This window comes from Rhineura floridana, chromosome 4, assembly GCF_030035675.1.
Source record: "Rhineura floridana isolate rRhiFlo1 chromosome 4, rRhiFlo1.hap2, whole genome shotgun sequence".
NCBI classification, from domain to species: domain Eukaryota; kingdom Metazoa; phylum Chordata; class Lepidosauria; order Squamata; family Rhineuridae; genus Rhineura; species Rhineura floridana.
In genome coordinates this window covers 38,159,784-38,181,808 of record NC_084483.1, presented here as the reverse complement: position 1 = coordinate 38,181,808, position 22,025 = coordinate 38,159,784, and positions in this window count along the sequence as shown.

The window sequence follows — 22,025 nt, the reverse complement described above, 5'->3', positions numbered from 1 at the left end:
TGGCATTCAATCACATACTGGCAAATTCTGGTTGCTATTTTTCTTAATAGCAAAAAAATAGCCCTAGAGGAATAGAAATATTGCTGTGTACACTACATTTAGCTATCTGGCTGGCTGCTAGGCTGTAACGCAGACCTATTCCCTGATTTTCCCAATATGTGCAGATCAGCATGAGGCCTTTTCAGGGTTTCTGGGCAGAAAAATCAACCCAGCAACCAGTGTTTTTTAAAATCCAATTGCTTTCCACAGTTAGTTTCCAGTTGTTTAATTAGTCCGTTATATAGCAGTCACTTAAAACATTTTCCCTTGATTGTCCAACAGGAAGGAAAATCTAAAGATCAGGAATAAGACTAGAAGGAAGGACTCTCAAGGAGGAATTAATAAACACACCCTAAACTTCTAGTATGGACAAGTTTGTTTTTCAGGTGGAATCTAAAATGGAGATCCCTAATGCAGCACCAAACCAAGTTTAGGAGCTCACTGTTATTACCAAAGAAATTCAGTTCATAAAGAATCAGAACATTGGAACAGATCACAGGTGAAAGGCAACTTTCGACCAGTGTCGAATCTGCCATTCCTGGGCAAGGCGGTTGAGCGGGTGGCAGCGAAGCAGTTACAAGCGCATTTGGAGGAAATGGCTTATTTAGGTCCATTTCAATCAGGCTTTAGACCTGGACATGGAACCGAAACAGTCTTGGTCACCTTGGTGGATATGAGGAGGGTGTTCACCTTCCTTGTCCTCCTTGATCTCTCAGCGGCCTTTGATACAGTTGATCATGATATCCTTCTGGACCGTCTGGAGGGGTTAGGTATAGGGGGCACTGTATTGCAGTGGTTCCGTTCTTTCCTCTCTGGCAGGCACCAGAGAGTGGCATTGGGGGATGAGATGTCGGACCCTTGGCCTCTCACTTGTGGGGTGCCACAGGGCTGTATTCTTGCCCCGAGCTATTTAACATCTATTTAAAGCCGCTGGTGGCTATCATCAGAAGATTTAGGCTGCGGTGTCACCAACATGCAGATGACACGCAGCTCTATCTTTCATTTAAATCTTCACCGAGGTTGGCTGTAGAAACCCTGTCCAATTGCCTGGAATCAGTGAGTGACTGGATGGGAAGGAACAGGCTGAAGTTGAATCATGACAAAACTGAGGTACTGCTCGTGGGTGACAAAGGAAGTTTGGGCGATGTTGACCTGGTGCTCAATGGGATTCAGTTGCCCCTGAAAGACCAGGTCCGCAGCCTGGGGGTCATTCTTGACTCCCAGCTGTCCATGGAGGCTCAGGTCTCAGCAGTGAGCCGGGCAGCACTGTATCAACTTCATCTGATATGGAGGCTGCGCCCATACCTTCCTAACCATCTGCTCCCATCGGTAGTACATTTCCCTTGTCTCCTCTTGCCTAGACTATTGTAATGCGCTCTACATGGGGTTACCCAGGAAAATGGTCTGGAGGTTGCAACTGGTACAGAATGCGGCGGCTCGCCTAATTAAGGGCAGCCGCCGGTGAGATCACATCACTCCAGTATTAAAGTAGTTGCACTGGTTGCCAGTTGTTTACCGGGCCCATTTCAAGATATTGGCAGAGCTTGAAAAAGTTTGAACTACTAACTAAAAGTTCGAATATGTTACCCAATTCTTCCAAGCTACACAGGAAGTGGATTGGACTGTGAAAGACCAACCCAATTTGTGTTTGCATTTTGACCAATTTGTAGGGCAGTCCAATATCTCAGAGAGGAGGTCAGGTCTCCTGCTCCCCTGGTGCATTCACTATAGCTGCCCAATTTCCCTGCTTTTTAAAGTTTGATAGAAATATCTGTGGGCTATAGGTATGTTCTTAAACTGCAAGGTTTTTTGTCTATTAGTGAATTATTTTCTCTTCAGTTTAAGCTATTTAATTAGGGGAGCTTGCTTTTGTTGTTTTATGCTAAATGGATTGTTTTTTGTACTTACACATATTAGGATTATTTCTAATTGTTTCTAATGTGTTTTTGAATTGTACTTATTGTTCATTTGACAAGTTGTGAGTTACTTTGGACACCAGTTTGTGGGAAAGTGGCATACATACAAACAAACAGATGATGAGGTTGAACAAAACTATTCATTTGATCTCCACTGAAATAATTCCATTCCACTTTAAACTCAACTGTGTCAACAACTATCATACTTGGTATTAAACATCTTCAGTCATCAGACTCTGCTCTCTTATTTGGTAAATTCCCACATGTTCTCTTGTCTCTTCAAACAACAGGCATTTTGTTTGTGCCCTGATTCCCATTCCACATTGCTTCTGCCATCGTGAAATGGCTTCTCAGAACTCTAGGACCTAATTGACTTTAGGACTGTCTCTTCAAATCATATCTCATGTTCATGCTTGGCCAATCAAGGCAAAATCCAGCTCCCACTTAATCTTCAGGCAAACCTTCAGTATGTGATACTTCACATCTTCTAGATGATGATTCATCCCGAAGGATAGCTGCTAAGAATACTCACAATCATGTGTCAGATAAAAATGATCATCCTGTCAGAATGAACCTGCTAAAAAACCACAAAACAAAAACTCTTTATGGCTGGATTGACAGGAACTTCCCTATTTTCATTTAGAAGTAGTTCGATGACATTTTATGAGCTGACACACTGATCCCTCTAAGTGCCCAGTAGCTTGGAGGTGCACTGATGCTAATAAAGGCACAGTTTGTTTGTTTATTTAAAAACCCATTTCATAGAGAGACTCTTTGTTCTGAAACTTGGAGATTTGAGGCCATGTCACACATCATTCAGAGGCAAGCCCAGGTTTGCCACAAAGTGGCAACAGTTTTGTTAACAGGATGCTGTAGTCCTGGGGTTCCCAAACTGTGGTCCATGGACCACCATTAGTCCACAAGCTTCATCCAGGTGATCTGCAGCATGTCCACAATAAATATTCCTATTGATTTTTAATTGTATTTTATTACTTCTTTTATATCCTATAATGTATTTTATAGTATTACACTTTGAATTTTATGGAATGCAAAATATAAAACTATAAAACACAATTTAAGAATTAAAAGAGGCAATAAAAATACAATGAAAAATCACACAGTGTCTAGCACAGTGCGTTACAATTGCGACTACAGGAAGAAAAATCATTAAGTGGTCTGCCAAGGCCCTCAGCAATTTTCAAGTGGTGGTTGTCATGCCCTCGTGCCCTCAAGAGCCACGGGCTGCATGCTTCAGACCCAATTCCCCCACCTTGGGCAATTGATCTGGAACCCAATTCCCAATTTCCCCTTGTCAAGGCTGTGCAACGCAACACCAACCCTGCAAGGTAGAAGATAGGCTGCCACCACCCCTTCAGTTCACTCTGGGAATGCAGAGCCCAGAAACAGGTAAGCCAAGGTTCAAAAAGACAAGAGCCAAACAAACACTCCTTGTCCAGAAACCTCTGGTAAGACCAAAATACACTCCCTCCTTTGGTAGTTTGTGGTCAGTGGTCAAGGTGCTCGATTCAGAACCAAATTGGTTTCGCTCAATGAATACACAAGGTTAATAAGAAGTAACTTTATTAAAAATATAAGTGCACATTTAATATATAGCAGCAAAACAATTCCTCAAAACCACACCCAACCAGGGGTTCAGGTATAACACAAGAGAGTTCAAAACACAACAGAAAATAATAAACTAACTAGCCTGTTCTACTTACTGAAGAGGTAGTTCTTGGTAAGTCTCATCTCTCCTCAGAGAGACATCAGCATAGCAAGAAGCAGTGGAACCCCACATAGGTAACCACCCATCTAGATGGAACCCAGGGGAACATTCAAAGGAACATCCAGGGGGAATAAAAGCTATGGGTCTCTGCCCCTATAAGAACATAAAAAGAGCCTGGTGGATCAGGCCAGTGGCCCATCTAGTCCAGCATCCTGTTCTCACAGTGGCCAACCAGGTGCCTGAGGGAAGCCCGCAAGCAGGAGCCGAGTGCAAGAACATTCTCCCCTCCTGAGGCTTCCGGCAACTGGTTTTCAGAAGCATGCTGCCTCTGACTAGGGTGGCAGAGCACAGCCATCACGGCTAGTAGCCATTGATAGCCCTGTCCTCCATGAATTGGTCTAATCTTCTTTTAAAGCCATCCAAGCTGGTGGCCATTACTGCGTCTTGTGGGAGCAAATTCCATAGTTTAACTATGCACTGAGTAAAGAAGTACTTCCTTTTGTCTGTCCTGAATCTTCCAACATTCAGCTTCTTTGAATGTCCACGAGTTCTAGTATTATGAGAGAGGGAGAAGAACTTTTCTCTATCCACTTTCTCAATGCCATGCATAATTTTATACACTTCTATCATGTCTCCTCTGACCCGCCTTTTCTCTAAACTAAAAAGCCCCAAATGCTGCAACCTTTCCTCATAAGGGAGTCACTCAATAATAATAATAATAAATAATAATAAATTTAATTTATATGTCGCCTATCTGGCCAATGACCACTCTAGGCGACGTACATGAAGAATTAAAATACAATACAATAAAATACAATAATAAAAATAAAACAATACAGCAGCAATAATAATAATGTAGGGCAGAAGGCATTTGTTCATAACAGTTAACCCTCCCCAGAAGTCGCAAAGGCCTGTTGAAAGAGCCAGATCTTTAAGGCTTTGCAAAATGTATTTAGGGAAGAGGCGTGCCGTAGATCTTGTGGGAGGGAGTTCCAAAGAGTGGGGGCCACCACTGAGAATGCCCTCTCTCTAGTTCCCGCCAATTGAGCTGTTTTTGTCGGCGGGATTGAGAGAAGGCCCTGTGGCGGCAGATCGTGTCAGGCGGCATAGTTGGTGGCGTTGCAGGCGCTCCTTTAGATAGACTGGGCCGAAACCGTATAGGGATTTAAAGGTTAATACCAACACCTGGAATTGGGCCCGGAAAACAACAGGAAGCCAGTGTAGATTGAACAACACAGGCGTGATGTGATCCCGGCGGCGACTATTCGTAAGTAAACGAGACACCGCGTTTTGTATAAGTTGTAGTTTCCGGACTGTTTTCAAGGGTAACCCCACGTAGAGCACATTACAGTAATCCAATCGAGAGGTGACCAGGGCATGTACTACTAGTGGGAGTTGATGATCAGGAAGGTAGGGTTGCAGCCTTCATATGAGGTGTAGTTGATACCAGGCTGTCCGGCTCACTGCCGAAATCTGAGCCTCCATGGACAGCCTGGAATCAAGTACAACTCCAAGGCTACGGACCTGGTCCTTCAGGGGTAGACTTACCCCGTTGAACTTCAGGTCAACGTCTCCCAACCTTCTCTTATCCCCTACGAGCAGTACCTCGGTCTTATCGTGGTTCAACTTCAGCCTGTTCCTCCCCAACCATCCACTCACGGATTCCAGGCACTTGGACAAGGTCTCCGCAGCCGAGTCTGGTGAAGATTTAAATGAGAGATAGAGCTGAGTGTCAACTGCATATTGGTGACACTGCAGCCCAAATCTCCTAATGATTGTCCCCAGCGGCTTTATATAAATGTTAAATAGCATGGGAGAGAGGATAGAGCCCTGTGGCACACCACAATTAAGAGGCCAAGGGTCTGAAACCTCCTCCCCCAATGCTACCTGTTGGTACCTATCGGAGAGAAAGGAACGGAACCACTGCAGTACAGTACCTCCAATTCCCAATCCTTCCAGGCGAAGTAAAAGGATACTGTGGTCGACAGTATCAAAAGCCGCTGAGAGATCGAGGAGGACAAGAAAGGTGAATTCTCCCCTATCTAATGCCCTCCTCATGTCATCTACCAGAGCGACCAAGGCTGTTTCAGTTCCGTGACCAGTCCTGAAACCCGATTGGTATGGATCCAAATAATCCGTTTCATCCACGTGTGTTGACAACTGGTTGGCCACCACTCGCTCAATGACCTTGCCCAAGAATGGAAGATTCAAAATTGGGCGAAAGTTATTAAAAACTTGGGGATCTAAGGAGGACTTCTTCAAGATGGGCTTTACAATTGCCTCCTTGAAAGCTGATGGCATCACACCCTCTTGCAAGGATGCGTTTACCACCATTTTAATCCCTGTGCCCAATTTCTCTTTGCAGCTCATAAGGAGCCACGATGGGCAAGGATCATTCAGGCAAGTGGTAGGCTTCACAGTTGAGAGTACCTTGTCCACATCCTCAGAAGGGAGAAGCCGAAACCGATCCCAATTTACCAGCTTGCAACTGGCCAACTCTGGTTCACTTACTGTGTCCACGGCATACGGGATCGAGCTCCGTAAGTGTTCGATTTTATCGGTGAAGTGCTTTGCCAATAGGTCACAGGAGGCCTTTGACTGTTCCAAGGGGTCCTGGGCAACTGGACCGACCAGTCCTCGAACCACCTGGAAGAGCCTCCTGGGACAGCACTCCGCAGACACAATAGAGACAGCAAAGAACACTTTCTTTCCTGCCCTTATTGCCACTTGGTAGGCAGCTACTGCTGCTCTAACCTGTGTCTGGACATCTTCGGAGCAGGATTTCTGCCACCGGCGTTCTAGTCGTCTCACCTCCTGTCTCAGCAAACGCAACCGTGGTGTATACCACGGTGCTAACTGAGTTCTATTCAGGGGGAGAGGACGTTTCGGAGCCACCTGGTCTAATGCCCTGGTGATCCCATCATTCCACTCCCTCACCAGGGTTTCGACCGGGCGGCCTTCAGTAGGTTCCAATTCCCCAAGCGCAGTTAGGAATCCTTTTGGATCCATCAGGCACCTGGGGCGGACCATTCTAATAGGTCCTTCACCCCTGCGGAGGGGGTGTGGCATTGAGAAGTCTATGTTTACCAGGTAGTGATCTGACCATGACACGGGGTGGAATAAACCACTCCCAACTTCAGAGCACTTCTCTCCTCTTCCAGGACAAGCACAAGGTCGAGAGCATGACCGGCTACATGGGTGAGTCCCCTATTACTAAGGCGCAGTTCCCAGGAAGCCACGGTTTCCAGGAAATCCCGAGGGGCTCCAGTGAGAGTGGACTCGGCATGCACGTTGAAGTCACCCAGTACTAACAATTCTGGGGACAACACCCGTACAGCCGAGACCACCTCCAGCACCTCGGCCAGGGAGTCTGCTGTGCAGCGGGGTGGGCGGTACACTAGCAGGATCGCTAAACTGCCCTTCGGGCCCAACCTCCAGTACATGCAATCAACACATTGAGTCCTATGGAGAGGGAGTCTGGCAAAAACCAAAGACTCTCGATAGATGACTGCCACACCCCCTCCCCGCCTGCCCACCCTCGGCTGCTGTGCATAACGGAAACCTGGTGGACACATGGCCTCGAGAATGGGAGCAGAGGCCTCATCCAGCCAAGTTTCTATAATACATGCCAGGTCTGCATGCTCATCCAAGATCATATCATGGATGAGCAAAGTTTTTTGTGCCACAGACCTGGCATTACACAACAACAGTCGAAGGTCGGCAGGAACCTTACGTCCCCCAGTTGTCGTCTGATTCTGGACAGACCTGGAACAGGGGATGGGTATAACACATCTATCCCCTGTTCCCCTATTCTGGTGCGGTCTGTGAGCAGCACCCTTCCAGCGCCTGCCGCCCAATGTTCCAATAACTTGGGCCCCCACCTCCCTCCCTGACTTGCACATGCTTCTATCCCTATCTATCAATCAACAGGCCACCCACCCTAAAACAGTATTGGTCCGGAGACCCGCCTCCGTACCCTGTAGCAATTATAGTTAATTAAATTAATTAAATTACATTAAATAAAATTAAACAATCAATATAATAACATACCAATTCCACATTCATATATTCAAACATCCACTCCAGTATCACATTCATACATGCAGACATTTACATATTCATATACACCCCATCCCATCCCAACCAGCACAGCCACCTCCACACTACATAACCAGCAGCAATCCAACCACTTTAGCGATGCAAGGTCCAGGCAGCAGGGGGGCGGCAGTGGTGATGAAAAACAGGCCACAGAGAAGACCCCCAGAGGTAACACGGCCCGCAGCAGCAACAACTGTAAGGTAGGGCTGTAGCAACGGCACCTCAGCAGTTATCCAGTACCGTAACGGCAGTGTTCTTCCGCGGGGATTGCTCTTGCTACCGCCACCATTGTCATTCGTCGGCTCCCGCAGCGCTCTCACCGCTGCAACCCGGCGCACCGTTGCTGTCCGCCGGCTCCTGCGACACTCTCACCGCTGCCTCCCCGGTGCTCCGTCGCCGTCCGCCAGCTCCTGCAGCGCTCTCACCGCTGCCCCCCGGTGCATCAAAGCTCTCCCCGGCCTCCTAGGCCCAACGCCGCCACACCTCCGCGGCTCCCACGCTGCTATCAAGCCACTCCTCCTCGGCAGATCTTCAGGCTACCTCGCTGCTTCCTCGATCATTCTGGTTGCCCTGTTCTGAACCTTTTCCAACTCTATAATATCCTTTTTGAGATGAGGTGACCAGAACTGTACACAGTATTCCAAATGCGGCCGCACCATAGATTTATACAACGGAATGATGATATCGGCAGTTTTATGTTCAATACCTTTCCTAATTATCCCTAGCATGGAATTTGCCTTTTTCACAGCTGCCGCACACTGGGTCGACATTTTCATTGTGCTGTCCACTACAACCCCGAAGTCTCTCTCCTGGTCGGTCACCGCCAGTTCAGACCCCATGAGCGTCTATGTGAAATTCAGATTTTTTGCTCCAATATGCATAATTTTACACTTGTTTATATTGAATTGCATTTGCCATTTTTCCGCCCATTCACTCAGTTTGGAGACGTCTTTTTGGAGCTCTTCGCAATCCCTTTTTGTTTTAACAACCCTGAACAATTTAGTGTCATCAGCAAACTTGGCCATTTCACTGCTCACTCCTAATTCTAGGTCATTAATGAACAAGTTGAAAAGTACAGGTCCCAATACCGATCCTTGAGGGACTCCACTTTCTACAGCCCTCCATTGTCCATTTATTCCTACTCTCTGCTTTCTGCTTCTTAACCAATTCCTTATCCACAAGAGGACCTCTCCTCTTATTCCATGACTGCTAAGATTCCTCAGAAGTCTTTGGTGAGGTACCTTGTTAAACGCTTTTTGAAAGTCTAAGTATACTATGTCCACTGGATCACCTCTATCTATATGCTTGTTGACACTCTCAAAGAATTCTAATAGGTTACTGAGACAGGACTTTCCCTTGCAGAAGCCATGCTGGCTCTGCTTCAGCAAAGCTTGTTCTTCTATGTGCTTAGTTAATCTAGCTTTAATAATACTTTCTACCAGTTTTCCAGGGACGGAAGTTAAGCTAACTGGTCTGTAATTTCCGGGATCCCCTCTGGATCCCTTTTTGAATATTGGCGTTACATTTGCCACTTTCCAGTCCTCAGGCACGGAGGAGGACCTGAGGGACAAGTTACATATTTTAGTTAGCAGATCAGCAATTTCACATTTGAGTTCTTTAAGAACTCTCGGGTGGATGCCATCCGGGCCCGGTGATTTGTCAGTTTTTATATTGTCCATTAAGCCTAGCACTTCCTCTCTCGTTACCACTATTTGTCTCAGTTCCTCAGAATCCCTTCCTGCAAATGTTAGTTCAGGTTCAGGGATCTGCCCTATATCTTCCACTGTGAAGACAGATGCAAAGAATTCATTTAGCTTCTCTGCAATCTCCTTATCGTTCTTTAGTACACCTTTGACTCCCTTATCATCCAAGGGTCCAATCGCCTCCCTAGATGGTCTCCTGCTTTGAATGTATTTATAGAATTTTTTGTTGTTGGTTTTTATGTTGTTAGCAATGTGCTCCTCAAATTCTTTTTTAGCATCCTTTATTGTCTTCTTGCATTTCTTTTGCCAGAGTTTGCGTTCTTTTTTATTTTCCTCATTTGGACAAGACTTCCATTTTCTGAAGGAAGACTTTTTGCCTCTAAGAGCTTCCTTGACTTTGCTCGTTAACCATGCTTAAGGAAAAAGGCACACAACGGTTCAGGATGAATCAGCCAATCAGGGGGCTTTCTGATGCAATCATATTCCTGAAGCTTCTTCACTTTTTCGTGCCTTGCAGGCCCCCCTCCCTTCTCTGACCTCAACCTTCTCAGGCCCGCATGGCCTTGAGTACCAGGCTCCCAGCAGATTAGCAGAGATAAACAGGTGTTTCTGTTTAGGCCTCCCAACTGCTTGCAGCTGGAAACGAAACTTAAAATTTTCCTCTTACAGAGGCCTGTCTCCTTCCAAGATGTAACTCCCACAATTCCCTGTATCTGAGCCATGTTACAAGAAAACCAGGTTAACAAATTTACAAGTTTATGACACGCTCCCTTTTCAAGATGACGTCAGAACTCAACAGTTCTGCTTCATTGCTGACACCGGACAAAAAGAAAAAAAACAAGTTAACAATAAACCATACAACATCTTATAACATTTCATTAAAAGGGAAATATTTCATAAATGTTCCAAGCGTATTAGCTACTTCAGGACTTATGCCTTACTAAAATAGGTTTCAAAAAGATGAACAAAGAGAAAATTGAAAAAGCAAACAGTACCTAGGAAGAAAAAAGGACCCCTAAAATACCCACAAGAATAAAACAAAAAAGAACTTTATTTCAAAAGTACAAAAAGTAATAAAAATGGGTAGTCCAAAATCTGGTCCAATATCCCAAAGAAGGTCATAAGCCATAAAATCAGGTCAAAATCCAAAAAAACATGTTAAGAATCTCAAAACTATAAAATCAGCATCCAAACAAGCCACAAGTCATCAGAACCAAAACATTAATCTTCTCGGGTGGGAGCACAAGATAATGCATCTGCGACCACGTTATCTCGTCTCTTTATATGAGTGATTGTGAAATCGAAACCTTGAAGAGCTAGGCTCCATCTCAAGAGTTTCTGGTTGGAATTTTTCATCTTTGCCAACCAACACAAAGGTAAATGGTCGGTCTGTATGTGAAAATGGCATCCCCACAGGTAAGGGCGTAACTTATCAAGAGCCCAAACCAAAGCAAGACACTTTTTCAATCATAGCCAGATTTTGTTCTCTCTGAATCAACTTTTTACTGAGATATGCAATGGGGTGCAAATCTCCATCAGCATCTCTTTGAAGCAAAGCAGCTGCAAGACCAAAATTCGAAGAATCTGTCTGGACTACAAAAGGAAGGAAAAATCAGGAGTTTTCAAAATTGGGTGTTGTACCAACAAAGTTTTTAAGGCATCAAAAGCATGCTTACACTTGTCAGTCCAATTTACATGCATAGGCTGGAACTTTTTGCACAGGTCAGTTAAAGGTGTAGCAATGCTGCTAAAATGAGGTGCAAATTTTCTGTAATAACCTGCCAACCCCAAAAAAGATTGAACCTGTTTCTTAGTGCGAGGAACAGGCCAATTCTGCATTGCTTCAATCTTAGCCTCCAGGGGCTTCACACAATTCTGCCCCACCCTGTGACCAAGATAAACAACCTCCCCCAGCCCAAATTGACATTTCTGAGCCTTGATGGCTAGTCCAGCATCCTGAAGTCTCTGAAAAACAATGCTTAAATGATTAACATGTGAATCCCAATCTGAGCTAAAAATGGCGATGTCATCCAGGTAAGCACAAGCAAATTCCCCCAACCCATTTAACACAGAGTTAATGAGTCTCATGAACGAACTAGGGCCATTTCAAAGACCAAAAGGGAGAACTTTAAACTGGAACAGTAACAAAAGCAGACTTCAATGCAGCATCTTCATCCAGAGGTACTTGCCAATACCCCTTGGTCAAATCCAAAGTAGTGATGTACTTAGCCGCTCCCAGTCTCTCTATTAAGTGATCCATTCTAGGCAGAGGATACGGATCCACTTGAGTGATCTGGTTTAGCTTTCTGTAATCAACAGAAAAACGAACCTTGTTAGCCTCTTTTTTCAACACAATAACAATAGGAGAAGACCAAGGACTGGTGGATGGTTCAATGACTCCCATCTCCAGCATAGCCTGGATCTCCCTTTCCACCACCTCAGCATGCGGTCCAGTAACTCGATAAGGTGGAGACTGGATAGGTGGATGGTCTCCAGTAATGACAGAATGAGTGGCTAACTTGGTTTTCCCAGGTTTACTACAAAATATGGCTTGAAATTCAGTCAGAACTTGGAACAATTGAGTATGCTGTTCATAAGACAAGTTCTCAGGCAGGGAAGCCTTTGCAATTTCCCCCTCCTGCTGACTTTCAGCAACCAAGTCTAAAAAAAATCCTCTGTATTCTCCTTCACATTGGTACAAGCCAAAACCATACATTTTCTAGAAAAATATTGTTTCATCATGTTGACATGATAAACCTTGAGTTTTCTAGTTGAGTCAGGGTAGGCCAACAAATAATTAGTGTCATTCAGTTGAGCTTTGACAACAAGTGGGCCCTGCCAGGCAACAGATAGCTTATGGTCAGCTTGGGCCTTCAGCACCAAGATTTCTGTGCCAATGGCAAACTGTCTTACCTTAGTATGGACATCATAATGGGCCTTCTGTTGTTGAGCCTCGCCCAAATTTTCATGAGCAGCTGCCAAAACATCCCTCAAAATATTCTGGAACTTTTGAAAGAAAGTAAGAACGGGAACAGGGACAGAGTCCAGCTTCCTTTCCCATTCAGTTTTCAGCAATGACAAAGGTCCAACCAAATCTCTTCCAAAAACTAGTTGATTAGGACTATAGCCCAAACTGGCAGAAGGTGTAGCTCTATATGCGAACATCAAAAAAGGCAAAGCCACATCCCAGTCAGTAGGGTGCTCCAAAATATATGCTTTCAGCATTCTATTGATAGTTAAATTAACCCTTTCACATAAACCGTTAGTCTGGTGAGAAGCAGCCACCGAAGTGAGTTGTTCAATTCCAGCAAGCTCCCACAATTTCTGGGTTAACTTAGCAACAAATCCAGGTCCGTGATCAGACAAAATAGTCTTAGGGCATCCCCAACGTGAAAATAATTCCAAAAGGGCTTTTGTAATACTAGATGCGGTGATGGAAGATAGGGGGATTGCTTCCGCGAAGCGTGTTGCGTAATCAATGCACGTCAGAATAAATTTTCTGCCCGTTTTACAAGGGGTAAAAGGCCCCATAATATCAACCCCAATCTTAGCAAAAGGTTCGGCCACAATTTGAGACACTTGCAAGGGTGCTTTAGGATTATCTCTAAGGTGCCTTTCATTGGCACGTATCACAGGATCTGGTGTAGTCTTTAACAGATTTTGAGATTAAGGGCTAATAGAAATGCCTGGTAGCATTAAACAATGTGCACTTGACTCCCAAGTGACCAGCAGTCACAACATCATGGGCTAGCTTAAGCACATCAGCTCTATAGGCCTTAGGCACCACCAACTGTGTAACGGGCTGCCATTCAATCGAATTCCCTTGGGGCAACATGCTCATGATACAACAGATCATCCTTCCAGTAAAAGCTCAGTTTTACAGTCTTTGGCAAGGCAGGGGGGCTATTATCTGCTGCTTCTCTACAAGGCTTCAGGCTTTCATTGTCCCTCAGAGCCTGTGTAAACTCCTGAGAGCTAGCAGACGGCAGCTGAAATTCCTCCCCCCCAACAGGATTCAAAATGACACTTTTTTCCTGTGCCTCTGGCTGGCTCACAGCTGTAACATTATTAGCTTGCATCACAGTGACATCTAGTGGCGGTTCTCCCATATCGCAGTCCAAATTTTCTTGAGCTGCTTGAGCTCTGGTTATGCCATTAACATTAAGATTTTTAATAGTTTGTTTATAATTAAGGAATTCCACATCATTTCCAATCAAAATATTCCAAAAGTCCGGATTTGGGTCACGAAGTATGACCCTCTGACGTCCCGACCAGTTCTTATAAGTTATAAAAACATCAGCCACTTGTGCTTTAATTTGATTCTGTCCATAGGCGGTAACAGAGAAAGTAATGCCAGGTACAATTTGTTCTGGTTTCACTAGGTTCCTTGCCACACTAGTGATCTCACTGCCACTGTCCTTTCTACCCACCAGTTTCACACAGTTGAGATAGATAGTCTCTGAGTATTGGGATTGAACCCATTCAGCACATTCTTGGCAAAGAAGGCTTTGGGAGTCCTTCTCCAAGAGCTGGCTGCTCTGACCCCCTCCCTTTACTTTCCCAGTTGCATTTTGAATCACACTCACCGAAGCAGACTTGAAGACAGGTCCTTGTGGTGGCCCAGGGCTGCCTTGAGAGTTAGGGGCGGAAAAATCAAAGTCCAAGGTGTCCTCTTCTCCAGCAGAAGACCAAGAAGACAGTTCCGGCTGTTTTGGACTTCCCGGTTCTTCCACATCTCTTACACGCCTCACTGGTGCCACTTTAGGACCCTTTTTCGCAGCTGGTGCTGGTTTAGGAACATTTTTCACACAGGAATCCATTTTATGGCCTAAAAGTCCATATCAGAAACACTTTATTTCTCCAGGAGTTTTCACCAGTACAGACGAAGTTGGAGCTGGTTTAGGGCTGCTGTGCCCCTCCGTCGCTCTCTCTTCTCTCGGCTGTTGCCATGGTTTCTGCATTCTAGGCATTCCATGTCCAAGCGGCTTGCTAGGAAAAGTCCCAGTCTTTTTAACAAAGGAAGGCTTTTGGCCATCCCCTCCTCCTGCTCTGTTGTTCGCAATCCAATCTGCCAGAATTCCTGCCGCAGCAAGCGGAGCTGGTTGCTGATCTTTCACTAGAGCTGGCAAATCCTTTGGCAGGCGTCTGTAGAGCAACTCATGGCCATACAAATCCAGAATTTGCTCTCGAATTGTAGACTCCGCTGTATTCGCCCAGCGTTCCAGGTTTCTTCCAAGCCTCGAGGAAAACGCTGCATAGCTCTCCTTTCCCTTCTTCTGTGCAAACTCCAGCCGACGGTAACAATCATCAGCTGACAAAGCAAAGTGGGAACGGGCTAGCTTATAGAAATGGTCAAAGTCATCACTCCTCAGGCACTGTGCCCAGCAATTAATGGAGCTCACCCTCAGCATGAATGTGCAGTGCACACATCCAGTATTGTTTAGCAACCTGCTGGTCTTTGCAAGCTTGGGAAAAATATCTGGAAAAAAGTAAAAATGTCCTGCTCCTCCCGAAAAGTTGGAAAGGCTTTTTTATGGAGTTTAGGCACAACTTCTTGCGTCTGTCTCCGCTCACGGGCTTGGCTCTCTCGAGCTTTCAGCTCCCATTTCAGCTTTTTCATCTCCTCCCGAGCCCGGTCATATTCCCTGCGGCTCAGGCGGTCTTCCTCCATAGCTTCAAACTGCAAAGTCAACATTTTCATCTGTTTGTCCAGATAACGCTGCAGACCCTTAGGTATTTCCTCTGAGTCTTCCTCCTCCGACTCAGCATGGCTACCATGACTGTCAATACTCGAATGTCTGGAACCAGAATGTTGAAAATGTGCCTCCTCATCCTCTTCTTCTTCCTCATCCTTTTCTTCTTCCTCATCCACAGGAGATGTTAGGCTAGGCGGCTGGACAGGTGCACCCCCTTCTATCTGCTCCAGCTGTAGAAGTGGCATGCTGTCCTCTGCTTCTTCATTCTCCATGGCTCCATTTGCGACAGCAGTTTGGGACCTAGTTAAAGGCTTCTGTAACATCCTGCCACTAGCCCTAACTACCCAAAATATCAAACGTTTGTGCCAGAAATCTCTCTTAAACAGTTACCAATGTTTGCTACAATGCACTTATTTTCACAGTGTATTCACCAGGAGTAATTCTGATCACAAATCCCAATGCTACGGCTGGTTCCTCCAGTTAGCTCAACAGCTTCTATAGGACCCTCCTCTACCTTTACACCGTTGGTGGTAGAGGCAAAGATCCACAGCACGCCGAGCCCATCTATGGTCCAGGAGGCGAATGAGGTGTCAGAAAACGCCACCACCCTCGGCCGAGCACAACCCCTATCGAGAGATAACCATTCTACCCTGCCCCAAATTTCTATGTATCCGGCAAACGGATGCATCTGCTTCTCAGAAGAACTGGATGCCATTAGCGCCGACTGACAACTTTCGTTCCTGTCTTGGAACATTATGGGCTGGAACAACAAACCCCCGGATGCAGACCTGGATTATTTTCTTCACGACTTCATGATAGTATGTTTACAAGAGACATGGCTGACCCAAGGCAATCCTTTGTGTATCCACGGTTTTAGAACCTTCTCCTCCCCAGCTACCAGGACTAACACCAAAGGCCATGGCAGCGGAGGCCTCAGTATTTCCATCTCTGTTGACTTTCCGGTCGAGATTTACCCAATGGAGCTAACAGGCACCCAATACCTCATGGCAGTGAGACTAGAGGGGCCCTATACTGGGTCACTTATTTTTGTTAACGTCTATCTCCCACCGAGTCTAGCTAAGTCTATGAGCCCCGGTAATGTTTGGGACCTTCTTGCTGATGCTTTATCATAGTTAGAACAACAATTCCCCCATGCCAACCTGATCCTGTGTGGCGACTTTAACGCCAGACTGGGGAGCACCAGGTCACCTCTACAAATCATGGCCCCAGTCCCCACCAGGCATGGAGTGACAGAGTCTCCCTTAATCTAATAACCAATAAGCAAGGCTACAGGCTATTAGACCTTTCACTCTTGTACAATCTTGAATGTCTGCATGGCTCCCCCGTAGATGCATACAAAGGGGCGTATATACACTTAACCAGTAGGGGCGCTAGTGTTATAGATTATACCTTTATAGACAAGGCGCTTTACCCGCAAGTCTCAATTTTTGATTTGATAAACAGGGCTAACAGTGATCATTTCCCCCTTTTAATGCTTTCAAAGCTCCAGCACCCCGTTCCCTCTGTTGTTCACACGAATTTAGAGGGAACACTAGTATCAGAATGGAGAGTCCGTTGGTCCACTTCTGTGCAGTCCTCCATCTCTAGCCTTCTGACTTCTAATCTCCCTCTCTCCATTAATAGTGCTTTGGCAGACCCAGCACTAGATGCACTGGAGCTGTACCAGTCTATCGCATCCTTTTTCAGACCCATGCTGACCCAGAGTAGACAAGCTGTGGCTCTGTGGCATTCAAGACCCACTTGGTTTGATCTCGAATGCAAAAGCTTCAGGAAACAGCTTGCAAATTATGCACGATGCGCGATCAGAGACCCTGATAACTTCGTGCGAGCTCATCTAGTGGCACTGCGCGCTTCTTATAAGCTTTTGCTAAAAAAGAAAAAAGCACAGTACGTTAGATCTCAATGGCAGCAACTAGCACCGGCGGACATAGGGAAAAATGAGCACTTGTTCTGGGAAATAGTGGCCAGGGGGATGTGAACGTCAAGACCCCTCAGTCCTAATCTGATCTCGGCTGATCTTTGGCATGCCCATTTTACCAAACTTTATGCGCCCCCAAATGAAGCCACTATAATTCCCTCCTGCTCTTTGGAGCCCTTTTTACCTGCCTGGCCTCCAGTAACTGTAGAGCAGGTTAAAATACTTATATCCACTCTGCAGGACGGCAAGGCACCTGGGGAAGATATGCTGCCTCCCGAACTTTTTAAAAACTTTCCTGCTTGGTGGGCCCCCATTCTAGCCTGGCTGTTCACACAATTGAACAACATTGGCATTTTCCCAGAGGACAGGAAACAGAGTGTCGTTGTCCCTATATACAAGAAAGGGAACAGGCAGGACCCGAATAACTACCGCCCTATCAGTCTCCTTGACATCGCCGCCAAACTATATGCTAAATTTCTCCTAGTGAAATTGGAAGAGTGGGAGACAGCCAATAATGTCATCTTTCCTGAACAAGCGGGTTTCCACAAAGGACAAAGCACGATTGACCATTGCCTAACTCTTTACACTATTGCAAGGCAATGTGTGCTAGACCCCACGAAACACCTCTATGCTGCATTTATAGATTTGGCAGAGGCATTAGATTCCATCGACAGATCAATGCTGTGGTCTAAGTTAGCTAGCACAAACATCAACAAACGACTTCTATTCCTTATTAGGGAATTATACACAGATAATAAAGCAAGAGTGAGGGTGGGTTACTCGGGTTTGCTTTCAGATACCATCGCCTCAAATAGGGGAGTAAAACAGGGATGCTTGTTAGCCCTTTTACTTTTTAATTTTTATCTTAATGACATAGTCACTGAGCTGACGGGGCCAGAATTTCTCCCCCAGCAGTTGGGAACAGGAAGGTTTCGGTCCTCCTGTACGCAGATGACATGATCCTGCTTTCTATTACACACATGGGGTTAAAGAGACTACTTTCAAAATGCAGTGCCTTTTGCTTAAAGGAGAAATTACAGATAAACCATGCCAAAATTAAAGTCATGGTTTTCGGTAAAAGGCACAGAAATTTTCCTTGGTCTATGGATGGCCAACAAATTGAGCAATGCCGCTCCTTTAAATACCTAGGCATAATTTTCCAGGATAATCTTGCATGGAAAAAACATATTGACCACACCAAAGTTACTGCTCTTAGAACATGTGGTGCCATCCTGAGCTTTTACAAGTCCACAGGTGGTAATCTCATCCCCCCAGCACTGAAAATTTATAACAGCAAAGTTTTACCACAGATCTTGTACAGCGTCCCGGTTTGGGGCCTGGAGGGTCCCCTTCTACGCAATCTTGAGGTGGTCCAGAACAGCTTTTTAAAAAAACTTTTGCGTTTGCCCATAGGCACGCCGGCGGCATTGTTGCGAGCTGAGACAGGCACTTCTCCTGTCAGTGCTCAAATCCATTGCGCATTGCTCAGTTTTTGGGAGTGAATCCAAAACTCTAAGTCTAAGCTCATTTTGAAATTATGCGTCGAGCGGGCCTCCAGAGACAAATTCTGGGGTGGAAAAATCCTTGGTATATACAATTTGTACCACATTTCACCTCCGGCCTCTGGTATCCATGATAGAACAAGGCTGAAAGAGGCATTTTTTTCCCACTGTCACTGGTTAGATAGGCTAGCAATCAATAACTCCAAACCCTTTAGATGGTTTGGGGCTATAAAAAAGGACCACGAAAGGGCAAACTATCTGGCCCATTCCATGTCACCAATGCTTAGACAAGCTTTCACGGCACTCTGGTTCCAGTCAATGCCGAATGCTGTACTGGAGGGCCGTTATAACCAGACCCCATGGAGCCAGCGATTTTGCATTTGTGGGACCAAGGCAGTTGAGGACCTCCCACATTACTTATTAGAATGCCCCCTTTATGCACATCCGAGGTCCAGAATTCTGGGTGAATTTCTAATACGGGGGAGGTCTGTGCAGGATATCATCATCTTCGGTTACACACAGGGTCGCTGTCTTTGCTTGTGCTGCACATAAGATCTGTGAGGCACAGCTGGCTCAATTGTCGAGTAATTCATAGGGGATGTTTTGCCCTGTACACCTCTTGAAATTTACCAAAGAATGTTTTAACTGTAGTTTTATATAATGATCAGTGATTCTGTATGTTGCAATGGCCTATGGCTAGGCAATAAAACTGATTGACTGACCCTCAGCATGAATGCGCAGTGCACGCATCCAGTGTTGTTTAGCAACCTGTTGGTCTTTGCAAGCTTGGGAAAAATATCTGGAAAAAAGTAAAAATGTCCTGCCCCTCCCGAAAAGTTGGAAAGGCTTTTTTATGGAGTTTAGGCACAACTTCTTGTGTCTGTCTCTGCTCACGGGCTTGGCTCTCTCGAGCTTTCAGCTTTTTCATCTCCTCCTGAGCCCGGTCATATTCCCTGCGGCTCAGGCGGTCTTCCTCCATAGCTTCAAACTGCAAAGTCAACATTTTCATCTGTTTGTCCAGATAATGCTGCAGACCCTTAGGTATTTCCTCCGAGTCTTCCTCCTCCAACTCAGCACGGCTACCACGACTGTCAACACTCGAATGTCTGGAACCAGAATGTTGAAATTGTGCCTCCTCCTCCTCTTCTTCTTCCTCCTCCTTTTCTTCTTCCTCATCCACAGGAGATGTTAGGCTAGGCGGCTGGACAGGTGCACCCCCTTCTATCTGCTCCAGCTGTAGAAGTGGCATGCTGTCCTCTGCTTCTTCATTCTCCATGGCTTCATTTGCGACAGCAGTTTGGGACCTAGTTAAAGGCTTCTGTAACATCCTGCCACTAGCCCTAACTACCCAAAATATCAAACGTTTGTGCCAGAAATCTCTCTTAAACAGTTACCAATGTTTGCTACAATGCACTTATTTTCACAGTGTATTCACCAGGAGTAATTCTGATCACAAATCCCAATGCTACGGCCACCATGTCATGCCCTCAAGAACCACGGGGTGCATGCTTCAGACCCAATTCCCCCACCTTGGGCAATTGATCTGGAACCCAATTCCCAATTTCCCCTTGTCAAGGCTGTGCAACGCAACGCCAACCCTGCAAGGTAGAAGATAGGCTGCCACCACCCCTTCAGTTCACTCTGGGAATGCAGAGCCCAGAAACAGGTAAAACCAAGGTTCAAAAAGACAAGAGCCAAACAAACACTCCTTGTCCAGAAACCTCTGGTAAGACCAAAATACACTCCCTCCTTTGGTAGTTTGTGGTCAGTGGTCAAGATGCTCGATTCAGAACCAAATTGGTCTCGCTCAATGAATACACAACGTTAATAAGAAATAACTTTATTAAAAATATAAGTGCACATTTAATATATAGTAGCAAAACAATTCCTCAAAACCACACCTAACCAGGAGTTTAGGTATAACACAACAGAGTCCAAAACACAACAGAGTCCAAAACACAACAGAGTCCAAAACACAACAGAGTCCAAAACACAACAGAGAATAATAAACTAACTAGCCTGTTCTACTTACTGAAGAGGTAGTTCTTGGTAAGTCTCATCTCTCCTCAGAGAGACATCAGCATAGCAAAAAGCAGTGGAACCCCACATAGGTAACCACCCATCTAGATGGAACCCAGGGGAACATTCAAAGGAACATCCAGGGGGAACAAAGGCTATGGGTCTCAGCCCCTATACTTAAGGAAAAAGGCACACAATGGTTCAGGATGAATCAGCCAATCAGGGGGCTTTCTGATGCAATCATATTCCTGAAGCTTCTTCACTTTTTCGCACCTTGCAGGCCCCCGTCCCTTCTCTGACCTCAACCTTCTCAGGCCCACATGGCCTTGAGTACCAGGCTCCCAGCAGATTAGCAGAGATAAACAGGTGTTTCTGTTCAGGCCTTCCAACTGCTGCAGCTGGAAACAAAACTTAAAATTTTCCTCTCACAGAGGCCTGTCTTCTTCCAAGATATAACCCCCACAATTCCCTGTATCTGAGCCATGTTACAAGAAAACCAGGTTAACAAGTTTACAAGTTCATGACAGTGGTGGTAGGGAGTTTGTAGGCCACTGTTGTAGTCAGTCATAGCTCTCAGCTTGTTGTGCCTCCACTTATTTGTCACATTCATACTTTCTATTTTAGTTTTCATTGTGGAAGGGCTGTAGCTCAGTTACAGTGCATCTGGCTTGCATGCAGAAGGTACCAGGTTCAATCCCAGGAAACTCCAGTCAGAACTGGGAAAGACTCCTGTCTGAAACCCTGGAGAGCCATTTCAATACTGAGCCTGATGCACCAATGGTTTCCTTTGATATCAGGCAGGCTCTTGTGTTCCCATAATGCTAACAATCCAAGTAAAAGCTGAAATCTTCAGATATCTCATGTCAAATTAATTTCATCAGCATAAGGAGTTTCAGTGAGATAATCAATATTTATTTATTACAGTACTGTTTAAATATATGTCTTTGCTAAGTATAGCGATAAATTTCAGTGGGTTAAATGTTTATTCTTTCTAGACAACCTTTACAATATAATAATATAAGGCATAATTCACACACACACACACACACACACACAAATACGTAGAACCTAATATAAAGTGAAGCTGGTCAATATGTTAGCAGCCAATAATTGTAAGCTCTTTCGTGTGGAGAATGGTCATTATTTCATGCAGCTAGCTAAATAATGTGGTTTTGTTTTAGAGTGGGCTCCTTTAAATACCAAAAAAGGCTGCCTCTGCCTCTCTGTAAGAATATGAAAAGCAAGTCTGCCTTAATCAGTGCATTGATTTGCTTAACAGCTCCAGGTATCCTGGGCTCTTGCTGTTGGCAATGAATAGTTAGCACCATTTGAAGATGTATTTCCTGCCAATTAGAGCTTTACAGAAGTGGTTTAGCTACTTTGAAGA